At 46.1% G+C, this 25,277-nt stretch overlaps 1 protein-coding gene across 22 annotated transcripts in view; it reads right to left on the reverse strand.

The window, feature by feature from the left end:
* The window catches only part of APBB2 (amyloid beta precursor protein binding family B member 2), a 380,651-nt gene extending 357,424 nt beyond the window's left edge, over nucleotides 1-23,227 (reverse strand). For 10 of the 22 annotated variants that reach the window (XM_013978617.2, XM_021101145.1, XM_013978618.2 and 7 more), the window contains exon 1: nucleotides 22,770-22,982. The gene's annotated coding sequence lies outside the window, so the exon portion shown is untranslated. Of the gene's footprint in view, nucleotides 1-22,769 lie in introns of all 22 variants that reach the window. The other 12 variants (XM_021101154.1, XM_021101149.1, XM_021101147.1 and 9 more) reach the window with 3 other exon arrangements.

Consider the following 25,277-nt stretch of genomic DNA (forward strand, 5'->3'; position numbering starts at 1 on the left):
CCAACATTTAAACTGATTTAGTGTAAAACAAGTCTATGACACCAATAAGTTGTTTCTGTCCTGAATTTTCTAATGAAACATCTCCCCAAAAATCTCACTCACCAGCCTGTCCTGTGTACAGTGCTGGCCTTACTGACCCTGCAGTCAAAAAAGGCCTAATTTTTTCCACAACTGGGAGGAGGCTTAGAAGGCTCTACCCCAGATGTTAAATAACAATTATTATCTCCAAAGGTTGACATTTCCGGCCATGTTTACTTTTTCTCTTCTTTCTTCCTAAGTCTTGTCATAATGCGTACATTTCATCCCATGATCAAAGAAAACCACAGGTGGAAATGATTCCACCCCCACCCCCGCTTTAAAAAATAAAAATAAAAGTAGACTGGACCAGAGCTGACATCATTCCTGCATTTGCTATCACAGCTCTGAGAAGTGCAGCCAAAGACATCCAGAGGCCACACGCCTCCTTTCACCTGCGAACACCTGCCAAGTGAGCCGCACCAGCAACAGGTGGTTTTTTTAAACTTCAGCTGGTTCACAACATAAACTGATGCCACCCAGTAATTTGGAGACAATTAACAACAAACCAAAGCATCTTTAAATTGATCGCTTAAAGATACAGGTGGTTCACCAGATTTAAAAACAAAACCATGTTGACGCAACATGCTGGTTTATTTTTTTTATTTTGCCTAATCAGCAATCTGCCCAAAGCTTTGTGCCAATGTCTGGCCTATTTTAATCATTTTTTTCCTCTATCTAAACAATGTGCACTTTGTTTAAAAATGTCGTGTTTCAACCCCTATTCCCAATGCTCAAACGGTAAAAGTTGTTTTCAAGAGAAAATACGGACCCAAGCATTTATTTACCCAAGCCCACAGGAATCACTGAACTCGACTAAGAATATTAAGTGAGCCCTCTTAACCCTTCTCTTCTTTTAGTGAACAGAAGAGTAATAACATTAACTAGAGCCAATGCTTTTTGAACACACTCTGGACAAGCACTGATCTAGGCACTTCAAATTAAAATACCCATTGAACCCTCCCAAAGTCTGCTATTCCTACTTAAAAGATGAAAATACAGAGGCACAGAGAGGTCAAGAAATTAGCTTAAGGTGAAACAGCAGGAAGTGGCAGGATTTTTTTTTTTTTGTCTTTTTCGTCTTTTCTAGGGCCGCACCCAAGGCATATGGAGGTTCCCAGGCTAGGGGTCTAATGGGAGCTGTAGCCACAGGCCTACACCACAACCACAGCAACATAGGATCCAAGCCATGTCTTTGACCTACACCACAGCTCACAGCAACGCCGGATCCTTAACCCACTGAGCCAGGCCAAGGATGGAACCCGCAACCTCATCGTTCCTAGTCCGATTCATTAACCACTGAGTCATGACGGGAACTCCAAGAAGGGGCAGGATTTGAATCCTAGAGCTATAACCTACACTACTGTACCACTCCGAGAGATCACTGGGTATTATCTCCTGTGCATGCCATGGTGGTAAGACTCCATGCCTTTGGACATACTACTCCCATTTCCCCTAATGTTCCTTCCTTCCTCGGCTGCCTTAAAAATTCCTCTTCAACCTCCAAAATGCATCTTTGGGAAACCTTCTCTGATGCCCCATACCCTGAGAATTAATCACACTCTTTCTACCTTCTACCACTATTTTTTTTGTTCATATGCTAATTCACTAAAATGTAAATAAGTTAATCTTCTCTGACTTAACTACGTGAAAAGGAGCTATATCTGATTCATCCCTGAATTCTCCCCACTTAAATATCAAAAGAATGAATTAATTTACAAATTTGAAAGTTTCCTGGGTGTATTTAAACATTTATTAAGTGCTTACTATTCTAGGCACTTTAATTCACTTAATCCTTACCATAACTCTACTGACAAAAGTACATTTAATGTCACCGTTTTGCAGATGTGGAGACAGAATGTTAAATAAAGACTGTTTTATCACCAAGATCAAAGCTAGTAAGAACCAGATGTTGACCCCAGGCAGTTTGGCTCCAGGCTCACTGCCTCCCTAGTACACAAGTTCTGCAGTGGACTCCCCAAGGTCTCAAGGAAAGGTCAGGCCCAGTTCTTGCCCAAAAGATGCCACATGGAATCTTTTCTTCCTTTTTCACATTAATGGAGGGAATGATCACCCGAAGGATCTATGAGATCACCCGGAACACTCACTGTCTAACCTGAGGCTTGCCATTAGAAAGGAAGCTTAATCGACATTTGCTGAATGATCAAACATCACTTCTGGAATTCCCATTGTGGCTCAGTGTTATCGATCCCTGGCCCTGCTCAGAGGGTTAAGGATCTGGCATTGCCGTGAGCTGTGGTATAGGTTGCAAATGCAGCTCAGGTCTGGCGTTTCTGTGGCTGTGGGGTAGGCTGGCAGCTGCAGCTCCAATTCGACCCCAAGCCTGGGAACCTTCATATGCTGTGTGTGTGCAGCCCTTATTAAAGAAGTCATTTCTAAATAGCTTTAAAATGACTGAATTCTTTACATGGAATAGCACCAGGCATTGGTCAAAGTATTAAACATATATTATCTTCAAAACGACTATATGAATAAGTTATTCTTTTTAGCCCTGTTTTACAGATAAGGCACTACAAGTTTCAGTACCTTGCCTTGTAACTTGAGGTTCAATCATGTTCACAATAAGAATGTGAAAGCAATAGTGGAACTCAAGCCGTGTGACTCTCAAGTCCTGTCATTTTCTGTGGCTGCCGTAACAAACATCCGCTTATGGCTTAACAAAGGTGAACTCTCTTACAGCTCTAGGGGCTTGAATTTTGATATCCAAATGTTGTCGCCTCCTAAGCCTCTAGGAGAGGTTCCTCCCTAGCCTCTTCTTGCTTCTGGTAGCCCCTGTATAACTCTAATCTCTGCCTTCACCTTCACACTGTCATCTGTCCTCTGTGTAGCTCTGTCTTCATGTGGCATTCTCCCTGTCACGTCTGTGTCCAAATTTCTTTTTTTTCTTTTTTTTTTTTTTTGGCCATGCCTGAGGCATATGGAAGTTCCTGGACCATGGATCGAACCTGCACCACAGCAATGACTAAAGCCACTGGAGTGACAACATCCAATCCTTAACCCACTGTGCCACAGGAGAACTCCAAATTTCTCTTCTGATAAGGACAGCAGTTACAATGAATTAAGGGCCCACCCCACCCCACCCCAGTCTGACCTCACCTTAACTTGAGGACATCTTCAAAGACTATTTTTCAAATAAGGTCAAATTCACAAGTACCAGGGGTTAGGACTTCAAGGTATTTGGGGGTGAGGTACAGAGAGACCTAACAGACACCCTACACAGAACTGACTCCAGAGATGCAGGGAAGTGACTCATTTTTTCCAACTAGTTAATTCTCTTGAAATATATTCTACATACACTGGAAGGCTGGTTTTCTCTGTATGCAAAGGAAACAATTAGAAATTTCCAAAACAGGCTAATTCAGAACCTGCCCTTTGGGGAGTTCTCTTGTGGCGCAGTGGGTTAAGGTTCTGGCATTGTCACTGTAGTGGCCCAGGTCGCTACGGTGGCACAGGTTTGTTTAATCCCTGACCTAGGAACTTCCACATGCTGCAGGCATGGCCAAAAAAAAAAAAGAATTTGGCCCTTTAAACAAACATGGGAAAATTCTCTGTCATGAACAATTGTGAACCAACTCACTTCTCAGGAATTACTCTTCGTGATGGTTTTCTTAGATGATATCGCTGATAACTAATTAAATGAATACATTTTGGTAGTATCATCTAGATGGCAAAAATGATGACAAAAGCTGCCCTAACCCATTTTAAAAATCAAAATATAGCATTTAAGTCAGGAGGCCCAGTACTCCAAAGCTAGCCAAAGCTATGGTAGAGCAAAATGACCGTTCCTAAAGTCAACATATTTTTCTTTTTATGGCTGCACCTGAGGCATATGGAAGTTCCCAGAAGAGAGGTCAAATCAGAGCTGTGCCACAACTGAAGCAATGCAATATCCGAGCCACATCTACAACCTACACCTCAGCTCACGGCAACACCAGATCCTTAACCCACTGAGGGAGGCCAGGGATCAAACCTGCATCCTCATAGATACTATGTCAGGTCCTTAACCCATTGAACCACAACAGAAACTCCCCTAACACGAAATTCTTGACCCACAATTCTGTCTGCTTTCTTGTATTCCATCATTATCCTGACTCAAATAAAAGTGGAAGTACTATCAGGTTATCCCAAAGGATAGTTCAATTATTTTGCAAGAAACAAATGACCTGTTTAAAAAAAATAATAAAGTAACAGACTTCCTGTAGAAAAAGACCACTATTAACATGGAATAATTTAGCAAGTAAAATTCAATTTTGCTGGCACACCATATTAAAATGCAATTTTCAGACTAATATATTTACAGAACATTTAGAGACCGCCAGTTGCTCACCCCTGGCGGCTGGAGCTTATCCTCTCTAATTACACTGAGAGCTTTCGCCGGACAGAATGTTCAATGATTAGAGAAATAACTGACTTCTGTCCTAAAGAAAAACATCATAACTCCAGTTACATCGTTTGAAAGTATACATCACCCTACAGAGAGTGTAGATATTTTCTTAGTTTAAAATAGCAATTAGGAAAAAAAAAAAAAAATGCAGGCATTCCCTGCATGGCTCATTGGTTAACGAACCCAACTAGCATCCATGAGGACACAGGTTCAATCCCTGGGCTCATTCAGTAGGATCGGGTGTAGGCCGGCAGCTACAGCTCCAATTCAACCCCTAGCCTGGCAACCTCCATATACCACAGGTGCCTCCATAAAAAGACAAAAACAGAAAAAAAAAAAAAAAAAAAAAAAGATGCAAAGCAGTTACAATTACAACTAAATACAGTTTGTGTTTCTGACATGAGCTTTCTCATGCTGGTTGGTCTTCAGACCCTCCTTTCCTGGGAAATTCCTTATTTTGCAATGGAGTAGCTCTCATGTCTCAGGGAAACATTAATTTAAGGTTGTACGTGCGTGCATGCATGCATGCATGTGTGCATGTATGCATGTGTGCATGTGTATGTTCACAAGCACCTGCAATCACACTAACAAGTGCCTTCCCCAAGCCAAGTTCCATCCTCATAATCTACATTCAGCCCAACCCCACTGTCTGCTCGAGCTCTGTGCCCTTGGACCACCTGGGTGAACGTCGGCTTCCCCCACCTGCATTTGCAAATAACCACAGCAGCTACTTCACAGAGGTGTGAGGCCAAAAGACATCCTCCATGTAAGGCATTCATCACAGTGACCGCTGTCTCACAGGAAATGCTCAACAAACAGGAACCTTTGTCATTTCTGTAGGATCCTCCTTGAGGTGAGAAAAAGAAGGTAACTTTTGCAGATAGAGACGGACCCAGGATCAAATTCCAACCCATAGTTCCTCCAAACCTATCGAACGATGAGGCATCAAACACACTGAGGAAATGTCACCCACATTCTTTGAAGATACTAAAAGGGGAGCGGGGGAGGTAACAGTCTCTGCCAAGGCCAAGGAGTTGAACAGAAAGCATTAAAAACCTCCTACCTGGAGCTCCGCCAGGAGTGGCACAATGGGATTGGTGGCGTCTTGGGAGCACTGGGACGCAGGTTGAATCCCTGGCCTGGCATAGTGGGTTAAGGATCCAGCATTGCCACAGCTGTGGCTTAAGTTGCAGCTCAGAACTGATCCCTAGCCCGGGAACTCCATATGCCACGGGGTGGCAAAAAAAAAAAAAAAAGAAAAAACTACCAATTACAAGAGTTCTCTGGTGGCTCAGTGGGTTGAGGATCCATCATTGTCACTGCTGTGGCATGGGTTCGATCCCTGGCCTGGAAACTTCCACATGCCCCACCCCCCACAAAAAAACCTACTACCAATTACAAATGTCTTCCCATCAGCCTTTTTAGAAAGAACTATCTTTTTAAATGTTTCAATCCTAAATAGTATGTAAGTTTTTGCCCAAGGACCACCTTCTACAGCACAGTAACAAATGTGGAGTTAATCCAGAATGCCTGGTCCACCTACCGAGCATTTCAACAACAGGTCATCAAGAAAGTAAGTATCTTGATTGCTTTATAGCATTTTCACATGATCACAGTAAACCTTCCCACCCAGCTAGGTCTCATTCTAGATATTTTAAAGATGGAAAAACTGTGACTCAGGCAGGGCCCAAATTGAAACGTGGCTCTGCCTAGATCTAAAATTTATGTTCTTTAGAATATGGACTTGCACAAGAAGGGTGAGGCCACCTGGTGGCTTGCCTATGAGGGCACTCCACAGAATAAATGGGAGAGGTGCCAGTTTTTGAGGACAGCCCCATGAAGATTAATTTTTACCAATGCATTTCATCTCCAAAGAAGTCAGTAGTATATGCAGCCAGAATCACGACCCACACAGAGCACACACAATTCACCACTTCAAAGTTGTCTGGATCCACGTTCATTCCACACTAAAGGAAGCTTTTGAAAACACAGGAGTTCAGGATCAGGTTCAGGTAAGTGGCACCTATGCCCTCCCTCAGCTCCCAGGATCCTTGCCTTCCCACCCCTCCCAGCCTTAGCCCCCAGTGGCAGATAGCACAAAGGTAAGAACAGGCCCCAGCAGCTTGAATTCAATGCAAATTAATTCCTCCTTTGGGTTCCAAGTTGACAATATGTCAAGACTCCTTGAGTCACAGTTTCTGGACTGGTAAGAACACAAGACCAAGTCTCTTTTTATATCAAACTTTTTTTTTAATTGTGGCAAAATGTACGTGACAAAATTTATCATTTTAGCCATTTTTAGGTGTCTAGTTCTGTGGCGTTAAGTATATTCATGCTGTTATGCAACCACCACCACTATCCATCCCCAGGACTTCTTTATTTTCCCTACCTGATGCTCTGGACCCACTAAAAATAACTCCCCATTAGCCCTCTCCTCCAGGCCCCGGCGACCACGTTTCCACCTTCTGTCTCTATACTGAGTTGTCCAGGTACCATATATAAGGACATTCATACAATATGTGTCCTTTTGTGACTGGCTTATTTCACTAAGCATGATGCCAGTTCTCTTTTGTTCTCAGTTAGTGTCCTTGAAGAAACACCTCTAAAATGCACATCCTTTAGAAGAGTTAAAAATGAATACACAAGAATTAGGTTTTTCCCTTTGACTCACTGTTAAAAGGATACAGAAACACTGGGGATGGCTGGGGAAGAAGAGAGAAAAAGCCAGCAAAATGATCCCCAATGTCGCCATGAAATCTCTATTCATCTCCACTGATTCTCTCATCATCTTTGGTTTTAGGCAAACAAAATTATTACAATTACATCACATTTAAGTATCCTCCTTCTTTAACTTAAAAATCTATCAAAACAATATTATCTCCAAGTATGTCAAAAGTTAGCTTCCAAGGTCAACACTAAGGAAAGCAAATGTGTTTTCATGAAAACGTGCATCTGCCAAGCTCTCCTATAGCAGAAATAAGTTTAAATTGCTTGAAGTCTCACGTTAATACAAGGACATTGGTTTTGGTAAGAGAGTACCATACTGTTTAATAGCTGGTGCTGCAGTAAGAAGGTAACACCTTTACAAATGAGCATACAAAGATCATTTAAATGTTAAGCAAAAATGGATATGGACTCTGAATGTGGCCATCCACCCCACCATTATTTCTCTCAATGGAAAACAGCACACAGCATCAAATGAAAATCCTATATTCTTTACAAGAAATAAAGATAATAATGCCACAAATCAACACTCTTCCCAGCTGCCTGTTTTTATTGGTTTTTCTTGTGAGCCACATGTTCTCAGAACAAAAGAGGGGAAAAAACAAAATTCCATAAAACGCCACATCTTATTTTTATTTCTTATTTCTTCTTGCAGCTTGTAAAATATATACATAACAGCAGGACCTAGCACCAGTAAAGGAGAATAATTTAAGCTAAAATAAAACTCAAGTCAGCAGGAGATGACTTTAATCCGGAGACCATTATACGTAAGTTGATGGAATGCAAGACTTCCTTTATTTATCTTAGTACAAATAACCTCAGGTCCTGAAAAAAAAAGACATTTTTAGAAAACGACACTGACCCAATTGCTCAGTCTCATGAATAAGAGCGGTGAGCGTGACTTTGGTATACCACTGCTCATACATTTTCCGTTCAAATCACTGGAATACATTTAAATTCAAATGCAGGTGTTCCCCTGGCCCCTGCCTTGAATTTTAGGATAATAGATGGCCGAAGACACGGAGGTTCTGACCACCATAATGGTATCCAAAATTTACTGTTCACACTAAACTTCCCATCCCATTTAGGGAAGCCACCAGCGCCGTGAAGGGTACCCGCTAAGACGGACCTAAAAGGACGAAGCACTGCGAACAGTCTAAGTGGCCAGAACTAGAAGGAACCCACAAGGACTCTAAGCCCTAGTTCTCCCTAGGGCTCAAGGTCTGGTTCCCTCCTGTGAGAAGGTTTCCAGGGGCTGTTCCATCTATACCTGAAGCTTCTTCTTTTTTTTTTTTTTCTTCTTTTTAGGGTCACATTTGCAGCATATGGAAGTTCCCAGGCTAGGGGTCAATTGGAGCTACAGCTGTGGACCTACGCCACAGCCACAGCCAAAGCCACGCTGGTCCTTAACCCACTGAGTGAGGCCAGGGATCAAACCCGCATCCTCATGGATACTGGTCAGGTTCATAACCCACTGAGCCACAACGGGAACTCCCCTTGCAGCTTCTTTTAACCCTCTTCTCAGTTATCTTTCTGGGACTCTCCCTAAGCATAAAAAATCAGCAGCACAGGATAGGGGCCTCCTGCCATTACAGACAACTGAGCCAAATGCTTTTACTCAATTAATCTACCTTTACAAATATCCTCTGAAAAAGACTCATTCTGAGCTCCCCCTCAAATGTAAGTTTTCAATGAGCTCACCCTACCTACCCCCTTTCTTGGCTTCTGTGCCAAACCAGAACCATAAAGTCAATCAGGAAATAAACCTCTTCAAAAAGACAGACCTGGGAGTTCCCACTGGGGTTCAGCAGGTTAACAACCCAATGTCATGTCTATAAAGATGCAGGTTCAATCCCTGGCCTGGCTCATCTGGTGTTGCCATGGCTGCAGCACAGGCCACAGAGGCGGCTGGGAATTGACGCCGAGGCCAGGAAATTCCATGTGCTGCAGGTGAAGCTATAAAAAGGAAAAAAACAAAAAGACAGGCAGACCTGCCCCATCTGCTCTGACTTCAGGTAGAACCAAAGCTAAACACACCTTAACAGAAAAGAAATCTAAAAGCCAGTGTTTTTTCTTTTCAAGTTGGGACTAAGATTCCAAAATGTCAGCAAAACCCCAGGACAACATTAACCAGGTCTGAACCCAAGTTTATTTTTCTCATACCTCGTGCTCACCCTGAACAACGCCAACAGGGCATGCCCTCTCCCTCCTGCCCTCAGCATCATCAGCTGGCCTCCAAGGCAATGTCCAGATACCCAAAAGAAGACAGACAGAAATCGCGATTTGAACAATTCAAGTCAAAACCTACTTACTGTCCAGTAATTAACCAAGGCAAAAGCATGTGCAGAGATGGCTTGAGGGGCCACCAGCTTCCCTGAACGCACCCAACGAGCACCACCCTCTTGGGCTCTGCATGCCATTTATCTTTGGACCCACACCAGCAGGGCTGCTCAACTGAGCCCAAGGCATGAGAAAAACCAATATGAGAAAGCCTGTCCCAAATGAAGATCCCTCAGTCCTCTATGACCATAAGGCAGGCACTGAAAGGGGAGCCGAAGGGGGAGCAGAGAGAAGTCGGCCTCATGTGGAACCTTCTTTCAGGTGCACGACGCCAAGCGGGACCTTGAGAACTGGCTAAGTATGCACCAAGAAACGCCAGATCAGAAGAGAATGCAAAATGCACTCGCAGTCAAATGCTGGATCAAATGAAGTTATTAATAAATTTCTTTTCAGCAGGACTTTTTTTTTTTTTTTTTTTTGTCTTTTTGGGGCTGCACCTGCAGCATATGGAGGTTCCCAGGTTAGGGGCTGAATCGGAGCTGTAGCCACCGGCCTATGACACAGCCACAGCCATGCCATATCCAAGCCGCGTCTGCGACCTATACCACAGCTCATGGCAATGCCAGATCCTTAACTCACTGAGCAAGGCCAGGGATCGAACCCGAAACCTCATGGTTCCTAGTCGGATTTGTTTCCACTGTGCCACAGCGGGAACTCCATCAGCAGGACTTCTTCAACATGCTCATGGAAAGAGTAGGTAGACGAAACTTTCTGAATTTAATGGCAGAAACGTTTATTCACAATGCATTTTCAACCACTCGAGGATTTCCAATCACTCTAAGGAACACTGGAAGCCGTGGAAGCAAGGCAAGAGCTGATGTCTGGACAAGCAGGCACAATAATCAGGTGACAGCAATCCAGTCTTCAGGACTATAGGAGCACTAGGGCTCCTAGAAGAGATTTTTTTTTTTTTTTAATTGAAGTATAGTTGATTCACAATGTTGTGTTGGTTTCAGGTGTACAACAATGTGATTCAATTATGTGTACTGAACATACATATACTTTTTCAGATTCGTTGCCATGATAGGTTATTGCAAGACACAGAATAGAGTTCCCTGTGCTGTACAGCAGGTCCTTGCTGTTTATCTATTTTATATTTAGCAATGTGTTTCTATTTATCCCAAACTCCTAATTTATCCCTCTCCCCCACCCAACAAGATGTTTTATAGCGAAGCCCTGTGCACTATTCTCCTGGCCTGAAATTGCTCCTCTCTGTGTCATGATCTTGACATGGCCATCACTCACTCAGGACACTGCTTGACAGTCACCTACTAGGACCTCTGGATCTAAAGAAGCCCATTAGGCATCTTGCATCACACCACCCATCTCTGTTTCTTCACAGCCCCTCCCATGAAGACAGCAGAGAGCGGTCCGCTCACTGCCATACCCTCCCTGGGGCCCACATAGTAAGTGCTTAATAAACATGTGCGGAATGAATAAGGAAATGAAGTATTCTGGCTATCCCTCCCTCTGGCTTGGAGAAATGATTAAACATCTGGTTATATTTAATTTCAGTTCAATATGATTTATTATTTCAAATAAAGAGGCCATGCATATGCTGTGGCTGCTAAATTAAATATCTGCATTTCCTGTGGACGCATTATTTTCATACTGAGCCACTTGAAGAAAACTATGTATTTTTGAGTCATTTCTGTACCAATAATGGGTTTAAAGTGATCCCCTCCCCTAGACCTCTCTAGAATTTGGGCCCCAAAACCACAAAGTTAACCGGCTCTTAAGTTAATACTGACCTCATTAACATCCCATGTAAGTCTATACCATCCTATCTGGGGATAAACTCTCAGGAAAACTAGCTGCTGAAAATGTCCTGGGGCATATTAATTAAAGCCTCCAATATGACATTCCAGTTCACTCACTCAGTCATTCTTTGACAAATGTTTATCGGGTATCCGGGACTCGAAAGCCCAAAGATGAAGAAGCCACAGTGTTGTCCCTGAAGGGCTTACAGGCCAGAAGAGGAGCCAGGGAAGTAAACGGTTACAATTGTGTGTGACAACAACGGCAGCTGTCATCAGGCATGAGGAGGTCACAGTGGGAGCCAGAAGAACCAGTGGCCCTGTCCTGGGTGATCACGGACCCTGGTGATCTTCCCAGCCTGGTCCCCGGACCAGCAGCTTCAACATCTCCTGGGAAATAGTTAGAACGCGTGCAGTCTTTCATCAGGCCACACCACAGGCCTGTGGATCAGGAACTCAGGGGTGGGGCCCGTAATGTGTTTTAACAAGCCCTTGGGTCATTCTGACACACCCTGAGGTTGGATGATGAAGCTACTTCCTGAAGCAGCAACAAAAGTCAACAGGTAACGAACAGACAGGCAGGGAAGATGGTTGCAGGGGAGGGGAACATGATAAAAGGCCAGAGAAGACCTGGCATGTGGTTAAGAACCGTGAGACTGTGGCTCAGAGCATGAGGAGGAAAGCACAGCAGCTCCTGGAAGGAATCAGGCACTGCACCAAGGGGCTGGGGCTCCTCCTGAGGGCAGCAAGGAGCCCTTGGGGGTTTGGGGACGGACATGCCCAGACCTGCAGATTTCAAAAGCTCACCTTGGAGGCAGTGTTGAGAACAGGGAAGCCACAGAGAAGGAGCTCCAGACTTCTGGGTGAGAGGAGACAGTGGGGGGAAGAAAAGTGCAGACACACGATCAGAACCAGCAGGCTCCCAGCGGGAAGTAGGAGTCAGGGGCACCTTACACAGCTCCAGAGACCGAGGGGCCAGGTGCAGGGGGACTGACGGCATCCATTCTCCTGGGAAGCCTGGCCTGACACACACCCAACCAAGCAGGGGCGGGTGCTGGCCTGGGAGGCCCTGAGTACTTCTCCTCCTGGTAGCACACATGGCATTTGACCGCAGTTAGCTCTTTAGCTGCCAGAGGCAGTGGCCATCCTGGTCAGTGTCCATAGGCATCATGTGGAACAGTGCCCAGCGTTTGGGAAGCCGAATTGAATGAATGGAGCTGGACAAGCCAGGAGGCCACTGCAAGGCCACTGCTCTCATTCAGGGGAAGGAATTAGAAAGCTGTATCAACTGAACTTAATTTTTCTCTAGTCTGTTGATACTATTCAAAACACTGGATAAAAACCTTTACAAGTCAATCCCGTTATCAAAGTGCAACAGGAAATCTGCTCTGTTCAGTAGAGTCCACAAGCTCATCTTCCTGCCCAAAGTCAAACTATGGTTTGAGCCCATCTGCAAGTGAAAACATAACACAGCTCAGGGCCACAGAGCGATGCTACCTAATAGAGACAACGAGTTGGCTTTCTTTTGTTTTCGGAACTCTGCGAAGCCCTGACACAGAGAACAGAGACATTTCAAACCCCACTGAGACTGTCTTTGCTTTTATTTTATTTTATTTTATTTTATTTTATTTTATTTTTTGGCCACACCTGCAGCATAGGGAAGTTTCCAGGCCAGGAAACGAACTTGCACCACAGCTGTAACCAGAGCCACAGCAGTGATGCCAGGTCCTTAACCTGCCAAACCACATGGGAACTCCTGCTTTGATTTTTAGAAATAACTTCCAGCAGGCGGATAATGTTGTGACCCAATTCCAGGGTATTTTGGAAATAGCGGGGGCCTAACTTGGGGGTGGAGCTGGTGGGCGTGGAGGGAAGAGATACTAGGCAGGCAGCACCACCTGCCTCTCAATCCTGCATGAACCTTATAGAGAAAAGAACTGTGACAGGAAGTAATGTAACATCTCCCCTGACCTGCTTCCCATTTTCTCACCATTCCCAAAATAGACAGAGCTACGGAAAACCATAAATATATTTCTCAGGCCTCTAGGGGGAAGGTTCATTAAGTGTATAAAGTTGGGTCCCTGGGGGGGAGAAAAAAAGATGAAGGGCAAAGCTATCTGACGTCCTAGAATCAAGAGGTGGAAACAGCGGAAAAATAAAACCCATGGACAAAAAGGAACCGGAGAAACAAAAACAAGGGGCAATTCTTAGCCCAAAGCATGCTGAGGCGATGCCCAGAGCTCAGTCATCCTGGATTCTCCAAACTCAAGCTCTTTAGCGTCAGAAGTTTTTGCTTTTTTCCCCAAACATCAGAGGCCTCTGTCACCCCAACACTGCCTCATGATTGGCAGGCAACTTCTAGTCAGATTCCGGTATATTTTATTTACAGTAGAAATATCCTAGACTGGAATGTGCCCAGAGAGATTCAACACAGCCACCCTCAGACTTATTTAGAAATTTATTTGCCATTTCCTAATACTCAATTTGTGTTCAGAAGAAAGAAATGCACAAGAGGGAGGGGGCATAACCTGGAGACAATGGCTCCATCACTAAGGATGCGAGTTTAGCTTAATGGAATTTTGAAAATGGAAGAAAGGTGAAATTTTCCCCAGCCTTTTCCCCAAATGCTGAATCTAGGAAAGCTTCATGTTGTGGTAGAAAGAAGAATACAGGCTTTGAAGAACAGGAAGTACTAAATTATGGGGATAGAAATCAGAAAGCAGTTTTTCCTGGAAGTGGCAGAATTTATTGGAGAAGGACATAAAAGATTTTTCTAAGATGATGAGAATATTTTACAGTTTTCTTTGGGTTGTCAGTATCAAGTATACACAACTGTCAAACCACTGAACTAAACACTTAAGAGTTGTGCATTTTATTATATGTAATTTACACATCAATGAGGGTGGGGGCTACCCTGCCGTGTATGGTGTTCCCAGGGCCAGGGATCAGATCCAAGCCACAGCTGTGATCTACACCGCAGTTTCAACACTGGATCCTTAACCCCCTGTGCCAGGCCGGGGATTGAGCCTGTGTCCCAGCACTCCAGTGTGGTGCAATACGACCAGAGACACCACTGATTCCATTGTGCCACACTGGAACTCCATACATTAATTTTTTAAGTGTAAGAAAAAGAACTTAATAAGCTTGAAATCAAGAAGGTTAGCCCCTTGGAGTTCCCGTGGTGGCGCAGTGGTTAACGAATCCGACTAGGAACCATGAGGTTGCGGGTTCGATCCCTGCCCTTGCTCAGTGGGTTAACGATCCGGCATTGCCGTGAGCTGTGGTGTAGGTTGCAGACGCGGCTTGGATCCTGCGTTGCTTTGGCTGTGGTGTAGGCCAACAACTGCAGCTACGATAAGAACCCTAGCCTGGGAACCACCATATGCTGCGAGTGTGGCCCTAAAAAGAAAAAAAGATAATGTTGGCCCCTTCAAACAAACAAAACAATAAAAGAACATAGGCTTTGTTTAGGGACTAGGCAAGCCATTTAATGTTTCTGCAGCATAGTGTCCTTACCTTTTAAAAGGGGAAAAAAGGAGTTCCCGTCGTGGCACAGTGGTTAACGAATCCGACTAGGAACCATGAGGTTGAGGGTTCGGTCCCTGCCCTTGCTCAGTGGGTTAACGATCTGGCGTTGCCATGAGCGGTGGTATAGGTCACAGACATGGCTCGGATCCTACGTTGCTGTGGCTCTGGCATAGGCCGGAGGCTACAGCTCCGATTTGACCCCTAGCAGCGCAAGAAACAGCAAAAAAAAAAAAAGATAAAAGGGGAAAAAAGAAGGAGGTACCCCAAAAAAGGAAGTGAAATGCTTCCTCTACAGCACCAGGCAGAGCTGGACCTTAATTAATAAACGTTATTTCAGAGTTCCCGTTGTGGCGTGGTGGAAACATATCTGACTAGGAACCATGAGGTTGCGGGTTCGATCTCTGACCTCACTCAGTGGGCTAAGGATCTGGCATTGCCGTGAGCTGTGGTGTAGATCACAGATGTGGCTCAGTGTGGCTGCGGTGTAGGCCGGCAGCTGAAGTGCCAACTGGACCCCTAGCCTGGGAACCTCCATGTGCTGCAGGTATGGCCCTAAAAAGCAAAAAAATAAAGTAAAATAAAATAAAATTTAAAAATAAACGTTATTTCTTCTCCCTGTCAGCTTCTCAGCAAGCCATCGACTTAAGCATTACTGTTCACCGTGTAGCCCTGAGTGAAAAGGACCTCAGAGTCCTTATCTCTACAATGGGAGTGGCACCGTGTTTTATAAGAATTAAATAAGGTAACAGCTATAAAGCTCTCTGCACAAAAAGTTCCACAATATTAGTAATACATTATTATGACCAGTGAGATCTAGACATTATTAGGCACATTTTAAAGTATTATTTCAAAATAATTACCTATTTTCTTAAGCTACTATTTAAAAGTCAAAAATACTGTTTTTTTCTCTCCTCCCTAACAGCAACTCAAATGAAAGGTAAATAATACCAGTTCCATGAGCAAATTATTCTTAAATTTCCTCTAGCAATTTATGAAGGCTCACCCTGAAGGGCATGATACTGCAGGGCTCCAAACTCACCTCTCAGTTCTCTGGCTGTATTGCCATCCGCATTTCCTAGAATCACCAATCCTGAATTGCTAAAGCATGCTGCTTTGGCAGAAAGAGGCCAGCATGCAAAGAAACAAACATCGAGATCTGTCATTCTGAGACCCTGCTCGCTAAAATTCCCACTTCGGTCGTTTGTCCTTCCTGCTCTCTCAGAACCTCATCTTTCATCCTGGCCCTTTCCCTGTCATTCTTGAGCTATCATTCAAAAGTACTTGCTGGCTCCCGGAGCACTTTCAAAATTAGCTTCTTCTCAGCTCCTGGGACCTTGGGTCTGTACCAGTGACTCCACATTCCTGGAAGGTCCAGAGGCCCCAGGAGCCCACCCACAAGCTCCAGTGTGGCCTGGCCTCCACTCTTCAACTAGATCCTGAGGGCTGAGCTTCCTACATCTCAGGCCCAGATTCCCAGACTTGTCAAATTCATGGGCCATTAAGCTGCCAAATAAAAATATTCCCATCAATGCATAAAAGAAACCTTGCCCCCATGTCAGAATGGGATCATTTCAGAGAAAAGGACACATCTAATTTTTTTTTTTTTTTTTGTCTTTTTGCCTTTTCTAGGGCCACACCTGCGGCATATGGAGGTTCCCAGGCTAGCAGTCCAATCAGAGCTAAGCTGCCTACACCACAGCCACAGCCACAACAGATCCGAGCCCTGTCTGCAACCTACACCACAGCTCAAGGCAATGCCAGATCCTTAACTCACTGAGTAAGGCCAGGGATCGAACCCGCAACCTCATGGTTGGTTCCTAGTCAGACTCGTTAACCACTTCGCCACGACGGGAACTCCAGACACATCTAATTTGAAGATATCTATGAAATAGTCACTACATGGTCATCTTGATCACTTGGATAAGGATAGTGGAAACCGCTCCAACAGACAACAGCCCCAGCGCTGTGATTTGCACACAGGAGACACTCAGTAACTTCTAAATTGTGTAGAAACTAAGCTCTGATTTACAGGGCAGGGATTTCAGAAATGCTAATTCCAGACCACAGGTAATGCCAACCTTCCCGTCTTCAACAGCAGCATGTCCCCCTCTGGAACGCTGCTGTTTCTCCCCAACCTCGTCCTCCTGAGCCCATACTTCTCCTAGCTCAGTTCCAAAAGGGCATTCTTTTCAGTCAACTTGAAAGGAAAACAAAACAAAATAAAACAAAACAAAATCACTCTGCCTCCTCCTTGAAGCATTCCTGAAGCATACTTTCCAGGAGAGCTATACTTCAAAAACCTCAGCGACTACCTGGCAGACAAAATGTTGCAAGATTTCCACAAAAGGCAATGGACAGAATGGGTCACTTCATTTATAACAACTACCAAATCATTAACAGACAATAAAGAAATACCTTAATCCATAATTCCATATCATTCTTTTTTTCCATGTTCTTTTTCCCTCACTGTCCACATGAATCCACATACTTTATATACCAATAAATGACACGTTGTGACTTTTATCCTGTTATAAAAATAATACCTGTCCTAATATTTATTCAGTGCTTAGAAGACGAGGTAAGATGCAAATACTACAGAAAAAAAGATCATGTGGAAAGAGAAGCTCTCCTGTAAATCTGCACCCAACAGCCTCTAATACCTTTAAACCAATCAAGGCTTCTTCTTGCCAGGTTGTCATGGCTCGACTCTCTAGCCTCCATATCCTTCTTCTCTTTCAGCTCCAATCTGCTGTTTGAAGTTTCTGCCCCACTCCTCCCAGGGGCCCAGCAACCCCGGCGCCTAGTCATGATCAGAAGCACTAGTCTTACTGTGTATTTATTACCGCTCTTTTTTTTAGGGCTGCACCTGAGGTATATGGAAGTTCCCAGGCTAGGGGTCGAATAAGAGCTACAGCTGCCGGCTTACACCACAGCCATGGCAACACCAGATCCTGGACCCATTAAGCGAGGCCAGGGATCGAACCCCCATCCTCATGGATACTAGTCAGGTTTGTTAGCACTGATGCCATGACGGGAACTCCTATTCTCACTTTTTTTAAGTGCTGATAACAACTCTGGCTTCTCTCCACCTGCTTTCTTAAAGGTTAATAAAGCTGAGTTTTGTGAGTCTCTTAAAAGCAAGGTACCATACAAATGCCAAATATGACAGGTTTCCTTTACTGTCTGCCCCCTCATCACAGCTTGCCAGAAAGAAAAAAAAAGAAAAAAGTTCCTATAGGCGCATTCCCACAGCCATCACTCCTGCTACTACAGCGGCGAATCATGGGCACCTGCTCAATACAGTGATGGTGCCAGCATGAAATGATCATGATCATTTTATTCCAGAGACCAAGGCCTGCAAGTCTGATCAAGAGCTGAAGAGCGAGGACGGGACATGGGAAAAGCTTGCCAAAATTTCACGTGGGTGGCCCCGGCAGCCAGGACATAGGACACCCTCCTCCCCAGCCTCAGAGAGTCCCTGGATTACCTGCACGCCCAAGAGCAGTCTCTCCTGAGAAGATGCTATCAAACAGCTTCAAATAACTAAAGCCCTCTATCCAATTCTCATCAGGACCTTATGACCTACCTAAACTTGGCAGCGTCACAAGGCGTTAATTTTATGACAGCCATTCTTTGACAAAAACTAACAGGGATATAGGAAATGGCCAAAAAAGGAAGGGCAATGCACAAAGCAGGGCAGGCCAGACTTAGTGAAAGACAAAATCAGCTTCATCTAAGGCTCTACATATGGTTGCCCTTTTCAAGTGGCTGCAACACAGCCCTTAGATGGTGACCTGAAGGCCCAACAGACACCCAGAGGGTGCATTCTACTGCAAAATCCTCGTTTTACAGATGGAAAAACTGAGACCCAAAGAAGTGGGTCCCAAGGTCACACAGTAAATTTAAGTAGTGAACAATGCTGGTCCACAGAGCAAGTCTTGGGAGGCCCTGGTTGGCGGTCTTTTCACCAAATCCCACCAGACCCTCTACCATGGAAAGTACATCACTCTGCCTCTGACAAACCATTTCAACTGAAAGAAATGCCATCAACACATATCAACATGCAGAATATGCACTAGTAACATAAAATTAAAATGGGTAAGCTGGGCTTATCTTTACATTTAAATTAAATTTACATTTAAACTAATTTGTTGGTAGTACAACATTGTTGAAAATAAATGAACATAAAAAACATAAAATAGTTTTTAAATCTGGATGGAAGCATCTTAAAAACATTCAAATCAGTTAAGACATGCTGTTCCAATCAAATCTTATTCTAAATAACAAGTTAAATATGTTTTACAAGAGAATTCTTATTGAATAATAATGAAACCAGTTGAAGACAGTCTCATAAAAGAGAAAACTTAAAAGTTCTATGGCTGGAGTTCCCATTGTGGCACAGTGGAAATAATCCAACTAGGAACCATGAGGTTGAGGGTTCGATCCCTGGCAGTGGGTTGAGGATCTGGTGTTGCCGTGAGCTGTGGTGTAGGTTGCAGATGTGGCTCAGATCCGGTGTTGCTGTGGCCAGCAGCTGTGGCTCTGATTAGACCCCTCGCCTGGGACCTTCCATGTGCTGCAGGTACTGCCCTAAAAAATAAATAAATAAATAAATAAAAAGTTCTACTGCTGTGCCAGCAAAGGACTATCCACCTCCTCAGAGGGATTTTCTTGGGAAGCTGACATTTATGTCAAAGATACCAACACATAAGATAGTATATGTAAGAAGCTAAATATCAGGCTTGACGCATAGTAAGTACTGAACAAATGCTAGCTGCCTTAACTTGGGATAGGAAAATAAGTACCACCCGCATAACCAGTAATACCTTCCTATAACACCTTCCTAGTGCTCACTCTGGCAGCACATTTAAAATACTTTCCTAAAAGTCTTGTCTTTGTGCACCTGGAAAAATTTATGGTGCATAGGACAAAGCTTGCATTTTTTTTTTCTTTTTACGACTGCTCCTGTGGCACATGGAAATTCCCAGGCTAGGGGTCTAATCAGAGCTGCAGCTGCTGGCCAATGCCACAGCCCCAGCAACACCAGATCTGAGCCGCATCCGTGACCTACGCCACAGCTTGAGGCAACAGTGGATCCATAACCCACTGAGCAAGGCAGGGATGAATCCACATCCTCACGGACACTATGCTGGGTTCATGACACGCTGAGCCACAAGGGGAACCCCAGGTACTGAATATTTTAAAGGTATAACTGTAGGCGGTGTAGAGAGACAACATTCCATTTCTCTTAAAAGACACTTAGACATCCCGAAACCAGGGTAATCAACATAACACTGTTCTAGGACAATGGTGAGTCTTTCAGTATTAATTCCAGCTGTTATTGAAAAGAAAAAAAAAAATGGATGCTTTTCGTTGCTTCTCTGGCAGCAAGAAAAGAAAATAGTCATCAGAAAGTTGAAACATGACATAAAAAGAGTAATAACTATTTGGAGTTTCTGTCATGGCACAGTGGGTTAAGAATCTGTGGTGGCTCAGGTCTCTTTGGAGGCAGACGTTCAATCCCCAGCCTGGCGGTGTGTTAAAGGATCCATAGCTGCAGCATGGGTCAGGATTGGCCCAGAAACTTCCATATGCCATGAGTACAGGCCACTATTAAAAGAAGAAAACAAAACAAAGGAGTTCCCACTGCAGCCCAGCAGGTTAAGGACCTGACATTGTCTCTGCAAGGATTTGGGTCCATTCCCTGGCCTTGCTCAGTGGGTTAAGGATCTGCTGTTGCCACAAGCTATGGCATAATTCCCAGATATGGCTCGGAGCCGGTGTTGCCATGGCTGTGGTATAGGCCAGCAACTGCAGCTCCCATTCAACCCCAAGTCTAGGACCTTCCATATGCCACAGGTGTGGCTGTAAAAAGAAAAAAAAAAAAAAGAGTAACTGTTTCACAGTATTTGTACACATGGATTCTTGCACAATTTAGCAGTCTTCTCCTAAATGATTTTGCAGTCAGTATTCTTATTACTAACCTGGTAGCATGGCAGAAGAGTCTAAGGTGCTGGATTAAGCATTCTTATTACTCCAGTTAAAAAAGCCAGCCTTTTACACTTTAGCTCATGGAGTTTTTCCTCTACCACTTTATAAAAGTTTCATTGAATGGAATTGCGCTGGCTCCTTACAGGTGAATTATTTACTTAAAAGTATCCTTTTCAAGAGAGAATAAAAGTAGAAGTAAACACCTTCCCTGAGAAAGATCTCAACTTTAGAGTCCTTTCTCAAAAGCTCTGAGCAAATATCCAGACCAACCCCAGCCTGTGAAGACCCTGAGTGATTTTTCGAGGTCATACAGTAATCCCATGACCAAAGCACAGCTACAGAAATCGTGCATCTGCTTCCCCAGGTGTTCTGACTCCCAGCCCATTGTACTCTACCGCCACCTGTGTTCTCCCAGCATTTCCCCCGTGTGGCGGTTCCTCATCCTTTCAACAAATGTCATCCTTTCAAAACAGAGCCATTTCGAGGACTCTGTGAGTTCCGATAAACAACTGCTGAACAAATCCTGCTTTCAAGCTACAAGCTGAAAACATAACAAAGCAGCTACCTAAATTCACAAAGAAATCCCCCTTCCTGAAAGCCCAGCTACAGGAATTCAGAGATTCTTAATTATCATGGCCATTTGAGGACAAGATTTGAAATCTAAATCCACGACAAGGAAAAAAAAAAAAAAAGAAAAGACTTAAGAGACCCAAATTCAGAACAATGGATCAGGATGCCACTGTTTGCTTTTTTTAAATCAGTGAAATATTAAAACACATGACAAACCAACGCCAACCTCACAAAGTTTCCTCATTTCCTGGGATTCAACCACCACTGCTGGCATCATGTTATGGTAACCCCTTAAGTAGTTTACCTATCAGGTGCAAGGTAAAGGCAGTGACTGAGGAACTTCTTAAACAACACTGTGCCCAGTCTTGTCTGAGCTTCCAACACTGACCTTATTCTCCTCTTAACGTTGGCCCTCCCCGGCCACTCAATCCATCACAAACCCTCTGTAACAGTTGTGGCTCTAAACTGCGCAGAACTTGACTACAAATCGGCCACAACTCTAGATCTGATTTCTCCAATTTACTATTTGTTTAAATTCAAGTCCCAAGCCCCCTTGGCTCTTCGTCCCCGACCTCTCGGTTCTAGATCTCTCAGCCGACGTCAAGATCACCTTTCATTGTTTCTGTGGGACTCCGCATCCCTCCCTCCGCCCAGCAATGTTTTCATCGCACAAATGTCATTTCTAGCGTTCAACCCTCCATTCCGCCCGGCGGGCAGCAGAGGGGATTCCTGATTCGGTCCCCTTCGCACAGCCATTTTCTAGTTAAAACGCTCCCTGCCTCTGAAGGGGAAATGAACTTTTCCCCCTTGATCTTGCAGCGGCTAAGCTCTGAACCCCTAGAAAAGCCAGCCGGGTCTTCAACTCCCCCGCAGGAGCGCACTGCCGCCCGGGGAGGAAGAGCCCAGCCGCACAGCGGAGGCCAGTGCCAGGGCAAGGGGGTGTGCGCTCTTCCCCGCCGGCGCCCACCCTCACTTTTCCCTTCCGCAGCCCCCACCCCGGCGCAGCCCCTCCAATCCTGTCTCCCCGCCCAGGCCCTGCCAAGCCCCCGGCTGCGGAGGGAAAGGGGGCGCCGAGAAGCGGGAGTGATGGAGTCAAGGAGTGAGCCCGCAGTCACCGTGCCACCCGGCCCTGCGGCGCGGGCGCAGGGCGCACGGGACTCCGCAGCGGACGCCCGCTGCAGATGCGTGGCAGCTGCTGCAGCTGTGGCTGCGGCTGAGCGGGCAGACGGCAGCAGCCGCGCAGACCTCGGGGGCCGGGAGGAGAGGAGCAGCCGCCCGGGCTACTTGCCGCACGCCGCTGCCGCTGCCCAGGTCTCCCGCCAGCACTCCCGGGCCGCCCAGGAGTCCAGAGCAAAAGCAAGGAAGAAAGCGGGGCTCACCGGTGGTGCGCGCGGCGCTCTCCTCGGCTCCGGCACCCGGCAGCTCTGCTCCAGTCTCGCCCTGCCCGGAGCGCCACGATCAGCTGCGGGTGCAGCGCACGAGCTTCCTACTTGAGACCAAGACGGGCTCCGGCAACTGAGCATGCCCAGTGCCGCTCCGCGAGTCCCGCTCAGGGAGCTGCGCCGGCGAGATTCCACTTCTCCAGGCTTTGGCGGCGGCTGCGCGGAGAGGCTGGAGGGGCCGGACCCGCCGGGGGCCGATCCCGAGAAAGGCGGGGCCGGGGGCGGGGGCCGGGAAGGAGGGGGCGGGCCGCGCGCCTAGTGCGACCCCTGCAGGCAGAAGCTTCCGGGCATCGCGAACGCCTGGTCCCCTGACCATCTGAGAAGATGGCAGAGAAGCAGTGCAGGCCAGAGACCCAATGCGACGCAGCCTGGTATCCCCTCCATATGGCTCGGCGTCTGTCTGCAGCAAAAGGAAGTTGGGTAACATTATCCCTGTCTAGTCTTTTCTCCCACATGCCTGCATTCCCTTATCTGAGGAAAATGTCCTCAGATGAGAGCTGCCCACGCCCATCCAGCTGCAACATGTAGGCGAGACCTTCCTTCTGCCTCCTTATCTAGAACCCCAGGCATATGCCCCCCACACACACACACCATTCCTTGATGTGAAAATCACAGCAGCATCACCTCAAGGAAGAAACATACCTGCAGGAGGGGAAAGCATAATTTCTTCTTCACTTCCAGGAATATTAAATATAGTTCGAATTTAGAGAAGCAAGGTTCTAATAATGGATACTCAGTAAATAGTCATCAGTGCCTGCCCCAGGCACTGTGAATAGCATCCCCAAAGCATCATTAGGGTTGCTCTTCATCAATGCAGTGGATATCAAACTTGACCCTGCATCCCAATCGCCTGGAGGATTTATGGAATCACAGACTGCTGGACAGTCTCTGAATGGGTAGGTCTGTGGTACTGCCGAAGCATCTGTACATCTAACAACTTCCCAGATGATGCTGGTGCTGCTGGTCTGAGGGCCATACTTTGAGACCTCTTGCTCTACTACACAAACACACAGCCTCACCTACTATCTTTTTCAGATGGATTTTGCTAAAAGTAATTTAATAGTAGCTATTAAATAATGGCTCCTCCTAACTCACCCTCTTCCCCAAACCTCCGGAGTGCAGTCCTTCTGCAAACAGCAAACTCACACCCGGAAAGTCCCTATTCTTCGCAAGAGGACTCTATGCGGTTGGGGATGGCATTATTTTCTCCTTTGGCATCATGAATCTATTGAGTACCCACAAGATCTTATAGTTAGCCTGGGGACGGCAGTGAATAAAAAAGCCCAGACCCCAGCTTTCATAGAGCTTAGTGCACAGCGAGGTGGACAGGCACCCATTAAAGAATCCCCCCGAAATGTCCCTTCAAACATGAGGAGCGCCAGGGGGGAAATCTACCAGGTGTGTGCAGAAGGGTGTATAATGGGACCCTGAGCGCAGACTAGAGTGGGGTCGGAAGGAATGAGTGGTGGGAGAAAGATGCCTTGTGGAGGAGGGGTTTCTGACGTTTGCACCAAACTTCTCCCATGAACAGTTTCTCTGAGACCAACCTAGAGGCCAACAATAACGTCACTCCTTTCCAACAGAAAAACAATACTGCCACTGAGGAATCCCTACAAATCCATGAAAGTGCTCAGCCTTGGTGCTGTATCGCTGCACTCCAAGATCTATCTATGCAGCCCGTGGACGGGACATTCGGGGGCCGCAGTTTAACCCACTTTGGGAAAACTCAGGCTCTGAACTGGAAAGCCTTCAAGTTCAAGCCTATGCCCTTCAGGCCTAGAGAGGAAAGGAAATTAGCCCAAGTCCGCCCCCGCCCCTCAGCAGCAGAGACCGGCCCTGGTACCAGCCTTGAAGGCAGGTCCCCTTTTCGCAGGTACTCTATTCTCTCGGACCCCACAGCTTCCCATGGTTCCCCAGGAGTCTGGCCCTGCCACCCGTTCAGTCCGGGGTCCCGGGGCTGTACACCGCGCCCGCCCTACGGGATCCATCTCTTCCCGACCCGGAGGAAAACCCGCGGTGGAGTCCTTGGCGGCGGGGCGGGGCGGGGCGGGGCGCGCAGGCGCAGTGGCCGCCAGGTTGGGCCAAGGAGGCGCCCCGCTCCACACCTGATGCAATCAGCCTTCCGGAACCGGGTCCGGCGGCCGCGCTCACGCAGGAAACGCTCCTGCGCCCTCCCCTCGGCCGCGGCCCCCCCGCCCGCGCCCGGCTTCCGAGCCTCCTCGCCGTCCAACTTCGCCTGGGGCGGAGGGCGGCATTCGGCGTCCCGCAGGGGACGCGCGGAAAGAGTAGGGAATTCATCGCCAGGAAAAGCAAAATTCCCGGCTGCCCTAATAGTGACGTGGAAACGGCCACCGAACGTGTCGTGGCTGCAGCAGGAAATTCCCTTAATTATGTATTTCCAGAAGGTGGGCGGGGGTCGGGAGTGGGGAAGCTTGTAACCTTCCT

This window comes from Sus scrofa, chromosome 8, assembly GCF_000003025.6.
Source record: "Sus scrofa isolate TJ Tabasco breed Duroc chromosome 8, Sscrofa11.1, whole genome shotgun sequence".
Lineage (NCBI taxonomy): Eukaryota > Metazoa > Chordata > Mammalia > Artiodactyla > Suidae > Sus > Sus scrofa.